Source organism: Crocodylus porosus, unplaced genomic scaffold, assembly GCF_001723895.1.
Source record: "Crocodylus porosus isolate Cpor-Errol unplaced genomic scaffold, CroPor_comp1, whole genome shotgun sequence".
In the NCBI taxonomy this organism is placed as follows: Eukaryota; Metazoa; Chordata; order Crocodylia; family Crocodylidae; genus Crocodylus; species Crocodylus porosus.
The window spans coordinates 9908279-9921919 of NW_017728926.1; the positions used below are offsets into that span (position 1 = coordinate 9908279).

At 43.1% G+C, this 13641-nt stretch overlaps 1 protein-coding gene across 6 annotated transcripts in view; it reads left to right on the forward strand.

Moving 5' to 3' along the window:
- The window catches only part of EIF4G3 (eukaryotic translation initiation factor 4 gamma 3), a 133100-nt gene that overhangs the window by 24986 nt on the left and 94473 nt on the right, over window positions 1–13641 (forward strand). Inside the window, exon 1 of one of the 6 annotated variants that reach the window (XM_019541404.1) lies at window positions 5923–5928. The exons of the other annotated variants lie outside the window; for them this stretch is intronic. The gene's annotated coding sequence lies outside the window, so the exon portion shown is untranslated. Of the gene's footprint in view, window positions 1–5922; window positions 5929–13641 lie in introns of those variants that run through there. 6 annotated transcript variants of the gene reach the window in all.

Genomic DNA, 13641 nt, shown 5'->3' on the forward strand with positions numbered 1-13641 from the left:
TATTTTATGTGATTGCCAGTAATTACAGAGGACTGGATTCAGTCACCTGGAATGGTCCCTTCCATTTCTGTGTTCCTGAAAGTGTCATTCTCCAATTTGGGATAGTGTTGGCACTTTTTGTCCAACCCCCTACCGAGAACAGGGGTGAGCTTAAAGCAACTATTGGGGAAAGCTCGCCCTATAAATAGCCATAGAGTCTTCAGACCAATAGCCAGGTCCATGACTGTTATCATGGGGAAGTCCCCGAGGGGCTGCATGTGATGATCAAGGACCTGCTACCAGAAGGGATGGAGTTGTTCGTTCCTTGTAACATGTGAGTTCTTGCACTCCTTTGGCTTCTGGGCAATAGCTCCAAACGGCAAACGATGCTGATATCAGTCTTAGATGGAACACAGGAACCCAGCGCGCCTTGCTGGCCACCATGATTCTGTCTCCAATAAAAAACATAAGCACACATGGAGATGTCAGTTGTCTCAGAGGAGGTGGAAGGATTCTGCGCTGACTGCGTGTCTGCAGATTTGATGACACATCAGGGTATGTAATCTGCAGAAACAAATTTGTCCCATTCCCTTGAGTTTAAGCTGCTGTAATCTAGGGCAGGTGGGTGTTGGAGGTCCTCTACCACAGTTACCCTAGTTAGTTTTTCTTTTACCCCTGCTTACCATCCTTTTCATAGGAATCTTCTATAAGCAGAAGTAGCTGCACTTCTTCATCTAGGAGCTCTAAAGTATGCTCCTCTTGAATACAGGCAAGGAAGTTCCTACTTTTTCTTTTTTGTTGTTTTGAGGAGGAGCAGCAGTCTTCTTTTTGGATAAATGGTTGCCTTGTGACAGCAGGGGACTGAATTTGCTAGTCTGAATGGACCCTGAGGTTGGTACAATCCCTACCCAAGCCCCATGCAAACTAGAAAATTGCAATCCTGCTTCAGGTCTTTAGGGAAGCTGAATTGGTGGCTAGACCTCAAGAAGACGCAGATGGGAATACCATTCTCTGCCTCCTTTTGACAGTGGCAGTCAGCACAGATCTGTAAAGTAGAATTAGGAAACCTGTCTAACTTTTTCACAAATGCAGGGGAGCTAGCCCCAGGGTAACTTGAAATTCTACATTAAAATTTTGAAGTTCAGGGTCACTTGACTGGGTTGTATGACAGTCCTGCCTATCTTAAAATACTCCAAGGTTTGCAGCTAGAAACATTCATGTTCCTCTGAGGCTATCTGCATGCCATGCCCCTTTCTAATGCTTACCATTTCCCCCACATTCCCAGGGCTACATCCCATCTCCCCATCCCCCAATTAGAGATCCTTCTTCTACATAGGTTCTTAGCATTATTCTCAAACTCATGGAGCCATTTTTTTAACTGCCAAACAGCTCTTTTGTTGAAATATTTTAAGACAGTTTTTGAGGTTGTGCTTATATTGTCAGGAAGCATCACTGATGTCCACGCCCTCATGCCTGAACCTCTCTGTACCTCCTTTCACAGGGTGAGTCTCCTAAACTTCATCAGAGCAGCTCAGTCAACTCCAAGGTTCAGATCTGGAATGAAAATGCATCTGTGTTGCCCTATGAATACAGGCAGGGAGTATTTTGTTCATTCCCCTCTCCCTGAAGCCATTAAGTTGTATTAATGGTATTGTCAAACTAAAGCCATTGGCTCTGTTCCTTTTCAAGAATCAGCAGCAGTCTAGCCAACTTCTTGAGCAGACATGTGATGGTCAAACAAATAGTCAACTATGGGAATTCATCAAGGAGCTGCTAGTCATACGGTACATGCCTCTTATAAGAGACCTTTTTGCTACCAAATAACTGAACTTCTCCCAAAATGGCATGAGTCTGGTTTCATTGTTAGATGCCATTTTGCTACAGTAAACTCAAGGCCTACTTTCAGTTGATCCTCAAGATGGCCAAGGTACTAGTCAAGATCAGATGGAACAGAGCCACAGTAATTCTAATAGTGTCTTTTTGCCTGAAGCCATTTTGGCTCTGAGAGAGAGTACATGGCCTTCTGGCCATCTCATCTATTTCTGAGCTTATCTGGACACGCTATTCCAAAATTGGTTGGATACCATATACAGCCCAACAGGCCTTGTACCAGGTGGCTTGGATGTTGGCTACTGAAGGATGCTGCTGCTGCTGCTAGATCTGAGTTTTTATACAGGACAGGAAGCTGTCCACAAGAAGGACCTACTCCATGAAATGAAGAAGGTTCTCCCTAAGAGCTTGCAACACAGTCTAGACCTGTAGGGGTCCGATATCCACGTTCTTTGGCTACATATTGAACTTAGGCATGCAGGCAGACTGATCGGTTCTTTCATGATCCACCTTGCCGCAGTATTGGCATGTTGTGGCATTGTACAGTCCTGCTTGATTTTTATTCATATAAATAATAACATTCATATGGTTGTCCTTGTTTGTTTTGATATTAAATTCGTTATCATCAGTGTCCTGCCTGCCTCCTTTTTATCTAACTCGAGGTTCAGCACTTATAATACCTAAAGCATCCTACAGATTTGGGAACAACTGGAAATTTTGGCAATTGGGTGGGGAAGAGTTAAGAACTTTGAACACAGAGTGAGTGGTAGGAGGAAATTTGGGATTGTAAAATAGTCATTTTAATTGCATGTTCATGACAAAATGATTGAAGAAAGCAAAAGCAAACAGTTGATGTGGATGTCATCATTTCACTGTTATCTCTTTTGTCTAGCTAGTATTAGGTCTTTTTGGGGAGGTTTTCCACACTCAGGCAAAGTGTACTTTATCAGCTTACATTTGATTTAGAATTGTCAAGTTATGTTAACTAGTGTGAGGGCTAGAAATATACAGGTTAATGGTCCCTACTTGGCAGAATGTGTGGAGTGGAGTAAAAGGGGAGAAAACTGAATTTTTCTTATACGTTTTGTGCCTGTGTTCTGGGTTTTCAGTATGGTGAAATACTTTAGGGCTTGGTATAGGTAGACGTGCAGTAATTTAAGGCAACTCAGCTTTGTTCTTTTTGGGACTATTGCGTATTCTAGTATCCTTTCTGATGGAATGAAATGATTCCACGCTTTCGTGAGCAAGAGATCTTCTTGCAATCTAGCATAGGTTTTACCAGCATCCTTCACAACATACATAATTTTTAGTCAGACAAATATTTTGCAAAAGGCAATGTGCTGTAATAAATGTGGAAGTCAGCAGAGGCAGAAGAATTTTCTACACCCTGCTTTTCTAATTATACAATAAATAAAATATCCATTAAACTATACAAGGTTACAAAAGTAAAGGTGCCACCTAGAAGGGTTTTTCAGGTATTGTTTGCTCTTGAGAAGAAGATAGCTGACTCCTGAATAAGCGATATGTTGCTTATATGAAGGATGTTTATAAATGATAATAAATGAAGGATGTTTTCTTCCAGTAAATACTTTTCAGAGTCAAACAATTCAAATTACTGCAGTCCACCTTGTAGTTATGTCAGACCCAGGACTTCTTAAAAAACAAAAACAAAAAAACTTCAGGGACCCCTGTCAACTTTAACAATGAGAACAGCTCAGTAGGAATAAAGGTTTGGGACTCAAGAAACCCTTTGTGGAGTTCAACAGGACTGTGACCAGGGAGTGAGTTCTTGTGGCCCCCTAAATGGCACAGATAATTTCCACTATTTTCAACATTTGCGTTAATTGTCCAAACGTGTAAGACCTCATACTGGAGTGTGGTGGGTTTTATTTCTGAGTGGATGTGAAGTAGATCGCTGCCCACATTTTGGGAGTCAATGGAGAAAGTTAAATTTTGTTGTTGTTTTCATTTTTGTTTCTTTTGTTTATTTCTTGGGATCTGGAAAACAAGAAGGAAGGAAGATGAGGGATGCACAGGACCCATGGCATTTGTTTAGGAGAAGCATAATTTCAGGGACCTCTCCAATCTTCTGTAGATCAAAGAACTCATTGACGCCACCAGTATAATGGTACCTGTATCCTGTCTGTACCCATTCTCATCTAGAGTTTGTGTTGACACTCTGAATTATGTAGCTTTCGGAGAGAACGAGGAATAATAATGAGAGGAGGTGTACAGACAGCTGTGGTATGGGGGGATCTGGAAGTATATACCAGTGTCCCTGGTGGGGTGGGAGAGTGGAGAGCTGGAGGGGATGGGGAGATGGGATGTAGCCCTGGGAATGTGGGGGAAATGGTAAGCGTTAGAAAGGGGTATGGCAATGCAGTCAGCTATTGTCACAACGGGAGAGTGCCATAACTGCCATATGGTGAGCAAGAAACGCACAGAGTCCCTGGCCTTAGCTAGTGGCAGTAGAGCTGCAGAAAACCTGGAGACAGGGGAGGGAAAAAGCAGCAAGTTTGGTCCATGTACTCTCTGAAGTGTGTCATTCCCGGGTACTCTTGCATGTGAAAATCTGTTAAAGAACGCTCTTTAGGTTGCAGAATCAAAGTACTGGAATATTAGACAAGGTTGCCCTTGGAGCCTTAATTTTACTTGCATACTTATTTGCCAACTGTTTGCCAGATAAACCCCCACAATGACAAAGTAGTCTCATTTTCTGGAGGTAGGCCTTTACTGATGGAATTTAACCACATGTATTTCCTGTAACAACTAAGCTGGTAAAATAACATGCTTTGGTATGAAATTGTCTTTTTAAATGTACAGTGTTTTTACTTGTTTGCTACCCCCCACAGTTTAGTCAGCGCCATGACACAATGAATCTTAACATGGTCATTAGCTGTGTTCTTTCTTCTCTAGATCACTTTTTCATTCAGGTCCTCGGTGTTGAGTTTACCTTTTGTGTCTACCCTGTGCACTAAATGAAACAGGACTTACAGGGGGAAGTGTGTAAGTATGATGTTAAAGGCAGCGATGATACTTTGTATAAACAAGCAGGAAGAGTTAAGGCTGCAAAGGCAATCATAAATCCTGTGAATCACTCTTTCAAGCACTTGACTTTGCATATATAATGTTCTTATAATGTGGAGTTCTTGATTACAACTTTCTGAGATTTTTTTGGAAAAAAAATCTATTAGTAGTTTTGATTTCTTACCTGGTGCCCCATCATGCATCTGTAGCAGGCTTTAGATGCTGAATTTTCAGTACCCCAGCACAGATATTTGCCACTTGAGCTTGCAGTATTAACTGCCTTATTTGACAGCAGGAGAAGGTGGATATCCAAAAGAGCAATAGGTTCTTTGTGCATTCTGCTGAATTAAGGGCACCCTGGCCTAATGCTTTCTCTTAGCTTCCCTCAGTAATGCGAAGGGACCTTTTGCACAAAGGCAGTGGCATTGGCTGCTCAGCCATATACTGAATCTGTGGCTTGTTCACAGACTGAGGGGATGGACTGCAAGAGCCATGTGTTGAGCTTGTGGAGGGGTACACTTAGTGAGGGGGTGAAGAGGCAACTGGATATTCCACTTTAAGTGTTCACTTGGCTTTTTTGCATCATAGGTCTGAAACTTGGCACATGATTTATCAGCTTGGATGCAGATTTAAAAAAAAAAAATCGGTGATCTTTTCCCCCCAAAATCATACATTTACGTCTGTCCGAGTACTGCAGAGAGAGAGGTTTGGCAGTATTGCAACAGAGGAAAATATTTTAGTTGGTATTCAGTAGAGTGGTTAAAAACACACAGCAAAACCCAAAATTATCAGGAATAGTACAGCAAACAAAAAAGAACCCTTCATGCATTTCTCTTTCCCATTTCACAATATCTGTGTAAGAGTAAACAGTGCCCGTGGCTTATATAAGGAAGGAAGGGAATGTGTCTCTTAGGTCTGTAACACCATCTACATGGGCTGTTTCTGTGTGGGGAGGGAGTCAGAAACACTCTTAACTTTGTACTCGGTTTTCCTCACATTCTTTCTTATATTGGGAAATGATTCCAAGGTGTTGTGATGAACTGGGAAAATGTCTTATAATATTTTTATGAATATCACTCGTGACTTTCCCAGGTTCAGTTTGGTATTGCTGCCTTCGAATCATAGAAAATTAGGGCTGGAAGGGACCTCAGGAGGTCACATCTAGTCCAACCCTCTGCTCAAGGTAGGATCATCGTATCTTGATTATCCTATGTAAATGTTCATTTAACCTGGGGGTTGGCAAGCTTTTGCCACCATGGGCTGCAACCCAGCCCCCACCGCAGGCTGCACCCCCTGCACTGCCCCTCTCCACCTTCCTCCACCTCTTCCCTCCCTTCTCCCCCCCCAGGTGATCAGCAGATGCTACAAAGGGAATAGACAGTCAGGTGCGGGGACCATGCAGTTACCTCCTCTGTTGCTACAGAGAACTGAACATGGCAGGCAATAAGGTCATGGGGATGTATCCTCTGCTGTTGTGGGCCACACTCAGTCTCTTCACGGCTGGATCTGTCCCATGGGCCATAGGTTGCCAACCCCTGAGCTGCACAGGCAACCTGACGACCCTGTTGCAAACTTACCAGACACATTGCCCCAAAACACTTAACACCCTCACTTGCCACAAGTATAAAGCAGAGGGATGAGAGTACTGTCGGTGCCCTGCCCCTGCAAGGACAGTAGTGGTTTGTTAGAATACACTTGGAAGGGCCAAGAAAGAGACCTCCCAATATACCAATGGAAGCCAACCTTTTTGGTAACAAATTAGCCCCATGCCTTCCTTCAGTGCCATTATGATTCCCTTCCCTGCCTGATCTGCTGCTTTGCTCTCTTCCTCCCCAGTCTGCTTTCTGCTTCCTGCTGTGCTGCCTGTCCCCTCCCCAATCTGCTGAATACCATGCACAGAGGCTGCCTGTGGCCACTCCTATTATATACATAGAGTCAAATCATGGGAGACTGTAAAGTGGCTGGAAAAGAGCTCATCAGGAAGGTGACACTCTGGCACAGATTTGATGGCCCAAGTTAAGAAACTTCAAAGGAATTAAGATGACAAAGGCTGTGCCAACACCTGGAGGTGAAATTATCTATTTGGTTCTATTCAAGCTGGGATGTCTGACTCCTCCTTAAGGCTGAGCCTATGGTACTAAACCTGTACATGCCCTCCTGGGGTATATTAAACCCTTATAGAGCTTAGTTGACAGAAAAGGAGGGAACAGCTGACCAGAGAGGCTACTCTGTGCTTGTGAAAAAGCTTCCAGGCTGTAGAGATTTGATTTAGATGCAAAGGGAATATGTGGCAAGCAGTGCAGGCTGTTTCTCTGTACTCAAGAGATGGCAAATGTTCTGGATACGCAGAAGCTACACAGCGAGAATTGAAACTTTGGTAAGGAAATACACAGCTAGGACCCTCTTTTTTTTTTTTTTTTCTTTGCTTTTAACTCTGCCCCTGTGTGTTCTGTATCTTTGGATGAAAAAATATATAATGCTTTGCTTCAAGTCACTTGAATCAGCTGCTGTCTTAGGCTTCCGAAGGGAATCCTCCAGCAGGGTCCACAACCCAGCTGGACCTGTTGAAGTGCCAAGGGGGCTGTCATCTAGATCCTGGGCTAAGAGTGGTTGAGACTCCAAGAAGAGACAGCAGTGCAGTTAGCTTGGTAACCTTGACACGCATTGTTTGGAGGGCACTCATTTGAAAAGGCCCGTGAATTTAGGTTTTACTGAAATCTTCAGAATGCGCACAGTACTCTTATTCTTTGCTGTCTTGCCATTTCAAAACCTTGAAGCTGCATAATGGATTAGATGCACAGAGTTTACTCCCATTTTGCAAGGTTTCACATTTCAGCAATTTCAAATGACACTGGTTGAAAACAGTATTTGTACTGTCAGCTTTGACTTGACCAGCCTCCCCTTTTAAAGCTGTTACATTTTCTAGAACTGAAAGACCTTTTAATCTACATAACCAGCAAAACCTCACAGAAATTACTATGATAATTGCATCATTGGTTTTAGTGGGACTTTGCATAGTCAGAATAATACAAAAAAATCTATGAAAAGATACTACAAAAGGAGAATATTAAAGTTGCTGGAGCATCTTGTGGATTAAAAATATTAGCTTGTAAACTTTTGGCAGTAGGCATCGCCATGTATTATTTTTTTTTAGTACCTAGCATCTCATTGCAGTCAGTGTGTTGCTGATTTGAATGCTGATTTCAACATCTCTAGAAGAATAACTTGCAAGTGAATTGCTGAGAAAGTATAAAATATTTGAGAAGTTGTATATAACAAATTATTTTATTTTCTGAGCCACTTTTTCACTGTCCTTAGAGCAGAATTATTCAACAGATTGTGTTAAGAGAATCTGTATATGCTCTATTGCTAAAATGTGGCTAAAATGTTGATCATTCTCACATTTTTGATAGTATAAATAAAAGATACAACATATTGACAGACCGCTCTAAATAATCCTTGGTCCTTCAAGGACTGTGGCACTGATGTTAAGGACTCACGGTTAGGTGTGCAAATACCTACAGATGATTCACAAAATAAACCCAGAAAATGCATCAAGACAAACAAGAACGTGCGTTTTCCCAGGAGCAGATAGCAGCGACACACCTTGGGCCACAGATGGTTGTCCCCAGGGAACACCCATGCCATGTGAGCTCTGGTCCAAGGCAGGTTACCCTGGGTGGAGGAGGGGAGGCCGGGGCCAGTGACTGTGCTGGTCCCAGGAGCCTTACCTGGGGTCCTGAGGACCTCAGGGACCTGCAACTGTGGCACTCCAGCAGCAGGAAACCTGGCTGACAGCTGGAGCATGGACCCTGCCAGCCAGGCTCCAGTTTTGGGCAGCAGTTTTGGTGCGGGTTTCTTCTTGGGGTCTAAAAAATACCCCCTGCACAGCAAAGTAGCAGCACAGGGAACACTGTGTGCTGTGTAGAACTGCAGACGGGTCTGCACCACCGTGTCCGTGCTCAACGATTTGCCCCTTAGACGAACTAAATCAGCATAGCATAAGCTTTCGTAAGCAGCGGCTGGCTTCGTCAGCTGCTGTGAATGGTAGGAGGAGAACATAAGGCTCCTTATTCCTGGTCGTGTGCTAAAACTGCACGTCCTTGTGTCACTCCTGCAAATATAGAACCACGTGAACCTGTTACTTTCCACAGTCGACATAGGAATCAAGAAACAATGTGATCAAAGTGACTTCCTTCTGAAGCACACTGTGCTGGCTGGTGATGGCCATACATTCCCAGAGCAGGACCTTTCTGCTAGGGGATTTAGTGTCAGTTGTACCCTGAGAGCTGTCTTCCCGGTGCTGCTGTGAGGAGGAAGCGAAGGAGCGGTGTGACTCAGCTTTTTCTCCTGACCCTGTCTGACGCGTGTGCTTTGCCTGTTTATTCCCAGTACAGTCAGTACGGGGGGAGGCGCATTACACAGCAGGCGTCATGTTTATTAACGAGTGCAGTAACTAATCTAAAAATAACTTTCTTCGCTGTTTGGCAAAGTGAGTCACATAGAGATGGAAAATCCACACAGAAAATAGTCACCGAGGGCTTTCACTAGCAAGTCATTTGGATACAGAAACACTCAAATATTATTTCCTTATTCCGTAGAGAGTCGCATTTCAAAAGTGAAATGACAGAGTAGAAAACTTGAAGGAAGGCAGATTGCTCTGATTAGAAAATGGACCTCCTCAGCAGCCCTCCGTTCCACTGCAGCTCAAGGTGGTGTAATTACAGAGCTGCAGGGGTTTCAAGGCTATCATTTTCGTGTTTATGAACCAACATCCTTATACGCAGCAATATTTGCTTCCTCTCCTCCTCCTCTACAATAATGTATTCTAAGGAATTTTGAATTTGTTTCATCCCTGCTCTCTTTATTTGTCCGCCTCTTTCTCAGAGTTTCAGCCACAGTGCATAAAAGCTGCCTGTCTCCCAGTGTGACTGAATATGATTATAATTACTCTATGTACCTACTTAGGTGCCTGGCAGAGAAGAACTCTCTGAAGGCTTCAATATACGTAATAATTTTAATCAGCTTATTTGTCTGAAAAGCGGTGGATCATGATGATTTATTCCGTTTGGCATTTTAAAGTTTTCAGTAGCATACAGTTGATGCCATTTGTAAACCCTGTGCCTGAAATCATTTAAAAAAAAAAAAAAGTCTAAAATGAGAAAAATTAATTGCAGATAAGTGTTTAAAGGAAATCCGTACCTAATTTGTGCCATCCAAAATGTTTGCAGAGTAAGAGGCAGTTGTCACCATGGAATAGCTGGGTACATTTGTTCAGGTAATGGTTATTGTCTTTGCTAAGCGGTCATAATAAACCCATCACCTTTGGTCAAACATCTGTTTCTGAGCCTCACACTTCAGGCATCCACTGAGTGCATGAGACACCAACAAGTTACAGTTTCCACTGTGCTTTATAAGAGCATACTAGTTAAAAGAAGCCTTTTTATGATTAATACATAAACTTAATTATTTAAATAAATTATGGTCCTTGTAACATTAAGTATCAAAACAAATTTATTATAGAATACGCTTGCCAGCACTGGCCCGTACGCCCCTAGTATTAACATTGGCATCACTTTTCAGCAAGGTGGTTACCCTGAGTAGTAGACTTAGAAATGCCCATTGTAAGGTCTTTTAAATTGTTTCAGAGTTTATTCCTGGCAATATATGCTTTGTTTTGTGGAATCCTTTTAATCTCCCCACTTCCCCCTTACTGCTTAGCTGTAGTTTTGCTTCAAAGGCACAAATGTCTTTGTAAGGTATAACATGTATATATCCAAATTTTAGGTTATTGTTATACTCCGAGTAAAGAACCCTTCTTCCAGACTGGGCCTCAGAGCTTAATTCTCACCAGGAAATGCACTCAATTAACAGTCAGTCCACTGCAAACTGGTATCCAAACACGCTGGGCTCTAGTCTCGAACAGAGTGAGATCCTACCACAGTATTGTTTGAATGATCAAATGGAAGCTAGATGCAAAATTAGGCGATTGGGATGTAGATAAGGCTGCTTGCAGCTGCCCCACAAATTATCTTTTTCTAACCCATGTTGGCTGGGGAGCAAATGGAAGTCAGAAAATCCCTCGAGTGAAAGCAAGGGGATGAGTAATGACTGCTGTGGACTTTTCTCTGCTGTCAGACACTGTGGGAGTACCAAACATCCAATTCAGTATTGTCAGGACCCCTCCCCTCTGCTGTGAGTGACATGGGTGTCTAACCAGCTAGCTTCCGAATGAATGCCATCAGTAATTACTGTCACAGGCACTTCTTCTGCATGCCTGCCATCCCCTAATGGGCTTCAAAGGGCAGCGTTAGACCCAAACTGCCTCTGTTGGGTTGATGACCAAACCGAGCCTTTTTCAATAAATAAAGCTTGGCCAGACATAAGTCAGCTGGAGGGTATTGGCCATCTAGTTTCCTAAAACAGCCGTTCTCAACCTTTTCAATCCCACCATTCCTCATGGTCTACCTCTACCTGCTGCCCCACAGCCCATATTCCCCATATCCCCACGCACACCCCTCCTATCCCCCAACTCCCTGCTCAGCTGCTATCCCCCAGCCAGTCTTCCCAATGTCGTGCACAGCCTTACAGCCTTCCTCCTTCCTGTACAGTCTTCTTGTCAGGCGTGCCATGGAGATAACTCCACTTAGATCTGGATGTTCAGTCCTGGCAATGGAAGTGGCACAATTGCTCTGCTGTTTCCTCCTCCGGAGGTAGCATGTACAGAGCAAGAGCACTCCAGTGTCTGTCTCACTGACTGGAGCCACCAGAATATTTGTCAGTCCCCCACACCCTTGACACCTGTGCGGTCTGCTGTTTGAGAACCTGTGTTTTAGAAGAGCAAGTAGATTTAAAAATCAACTCTGGGTAATTTGGGGACCACTTAGAGCCTCTGTAAGTAACTTGAGCATAGTAATGGTGGGGTACCAGAGCTCACAGGGGCTCGTGGTATGGCTTTAACTCACCTCTTTGTAGAAGAGCCATTGTTTTCCTAAATTGCTATACAGTCTTTGTTTTTCCACTGCATATTGGTGCCGAGGTACACATTAGAAATCCCTAGAGCAGGTAGAAATCTTACCTTTGACATTTGGATTGGGAGGGAGAAGAAGCCAAAAATGTTTCTTACAGAGATAAGCAAAAAAAATGGGGAACTTTGTGGGATAGGGTTTTGTTACCTGTTTTGTTTTCATTTTGCAAAACTAGGAGTCATTTAGCTGCTGGACTTTTTATGCAGCTGTTTCAGGGTTTTGGGCCTTGTTTTAACCTACCGTAGTTTTCACTTCCAATCCTTATGCCAGTTAATTTGGTGGGAGTTAATCAAAATGTGCCATCAGCCTAGATTTCTGTCTCCTCATCTGGGTCCTTGCTTTTGCTGCTTGCCTACTCCACCATCATTTTTCCCCTCCTGTCCTTTTTTTGGACAGGCCATGCAAAATCCTGGAGTGGTGCCTGTGCCCCCTCCCTAAGACTCCACAAAATGATGTCTCAACTGATCTTTGATATTGATTCAGCTCTGCACTGGCATCAGTGAAGGTAACCTGCTTTTTAAATACATATTTTTAAAATTACTTTAATGGACTGCTCTGTTGTAAGCAACCAAAAGATTTTAAAGGAATAACATGTATTTACCTTGCTGTCTCTAAAGAGATGAATCAATATCAGAAGGTCTAACCTATCCCAGTGGGAGGCCTAGGCAGTAGTGGAGACTTGTCAGAATTGCAGTCACAAGCCAGGATGCAGGCATTGCTTTGGGGAGGTGGCACAATTGCCAGAAAAAGGACTTGAGGGACCAAGAAGAAAGCTTTGAGAAATGCCAAAGAGGAACCTAGTGGTTTGGGGCAGAGGGGGAATGCAGGGACACTAGCATGAATGTTTAACCAACGTGATCTGCCAAAGATGTTCTCCACTTCCCTACAGCACATCAGCATAAGCAGCTGTGGCCCCAGGGAAAGGTGTGTACGTTGGAAGGGGTCCTACATTTCAAATCAAAATGCCTATATAACTTCTTAAATGCAGCTTAAAGTGACTTAATTATATATTTTGTGGGTTGGCATAGAGCAGTGATTCACAGTCAGGGTCCCATGGCACCCTGGGGTGGCTTGAGACTCTCTTGAGGTGCCGTGGGGGACCACACAGTCTTAGCACTGTTAGGTGTGCAAACATGATTCACAAGATCAACCCAAAGATTTCAAATGGGAAACCCCTAGTATCAAAAATCTTCTGATAAGTTGTGAGCTTTCTGAGTTTCTGCAACTGAAGAATCACTGTATTATTTTTCTGTAGTCAGAAAACAAGTGAAAACTGAGAGCTGGCATTTTCTGAAGGGTGCCTTAAGCTTATCGAGGGGTGCCTGGAGTCTGAAAGCATTGAAAACCACTGGCATAGAGGTTGGTTACAGATGGGCATTAAACCCTGGTATGCGCATTTGTTGGGAGATAATTTGGATTCAGGAGGGTTTTTTTATGTTAGAATACACCTTTCATGAAAACTGGTAAAAATTACACCAGCATTTCGTTCAGTCGTGTAAGATGGCTTGTGCCTCTGAGTATGGGGTCTGCCCTATGCTTGAGGCTCTTGTCCTGCTAAATGCATTTCATGCAGTTTCAAAAGCAAAGCAAAGACCCAGGAACAAATTGGGAATTGTACAACACTTCTGAGTCATGTACTTATTTTTACTAAAGGTGCAATTTTAGCCATTTCTTTGACTTCAGATCAATGCAGAAATGAGGTAGAAAATCATGTTTTCTTCACTGTTTAATAAGACCGTAGGACTTGCAAGTTAATTTGTGTTTCTGAGTGCCGCTG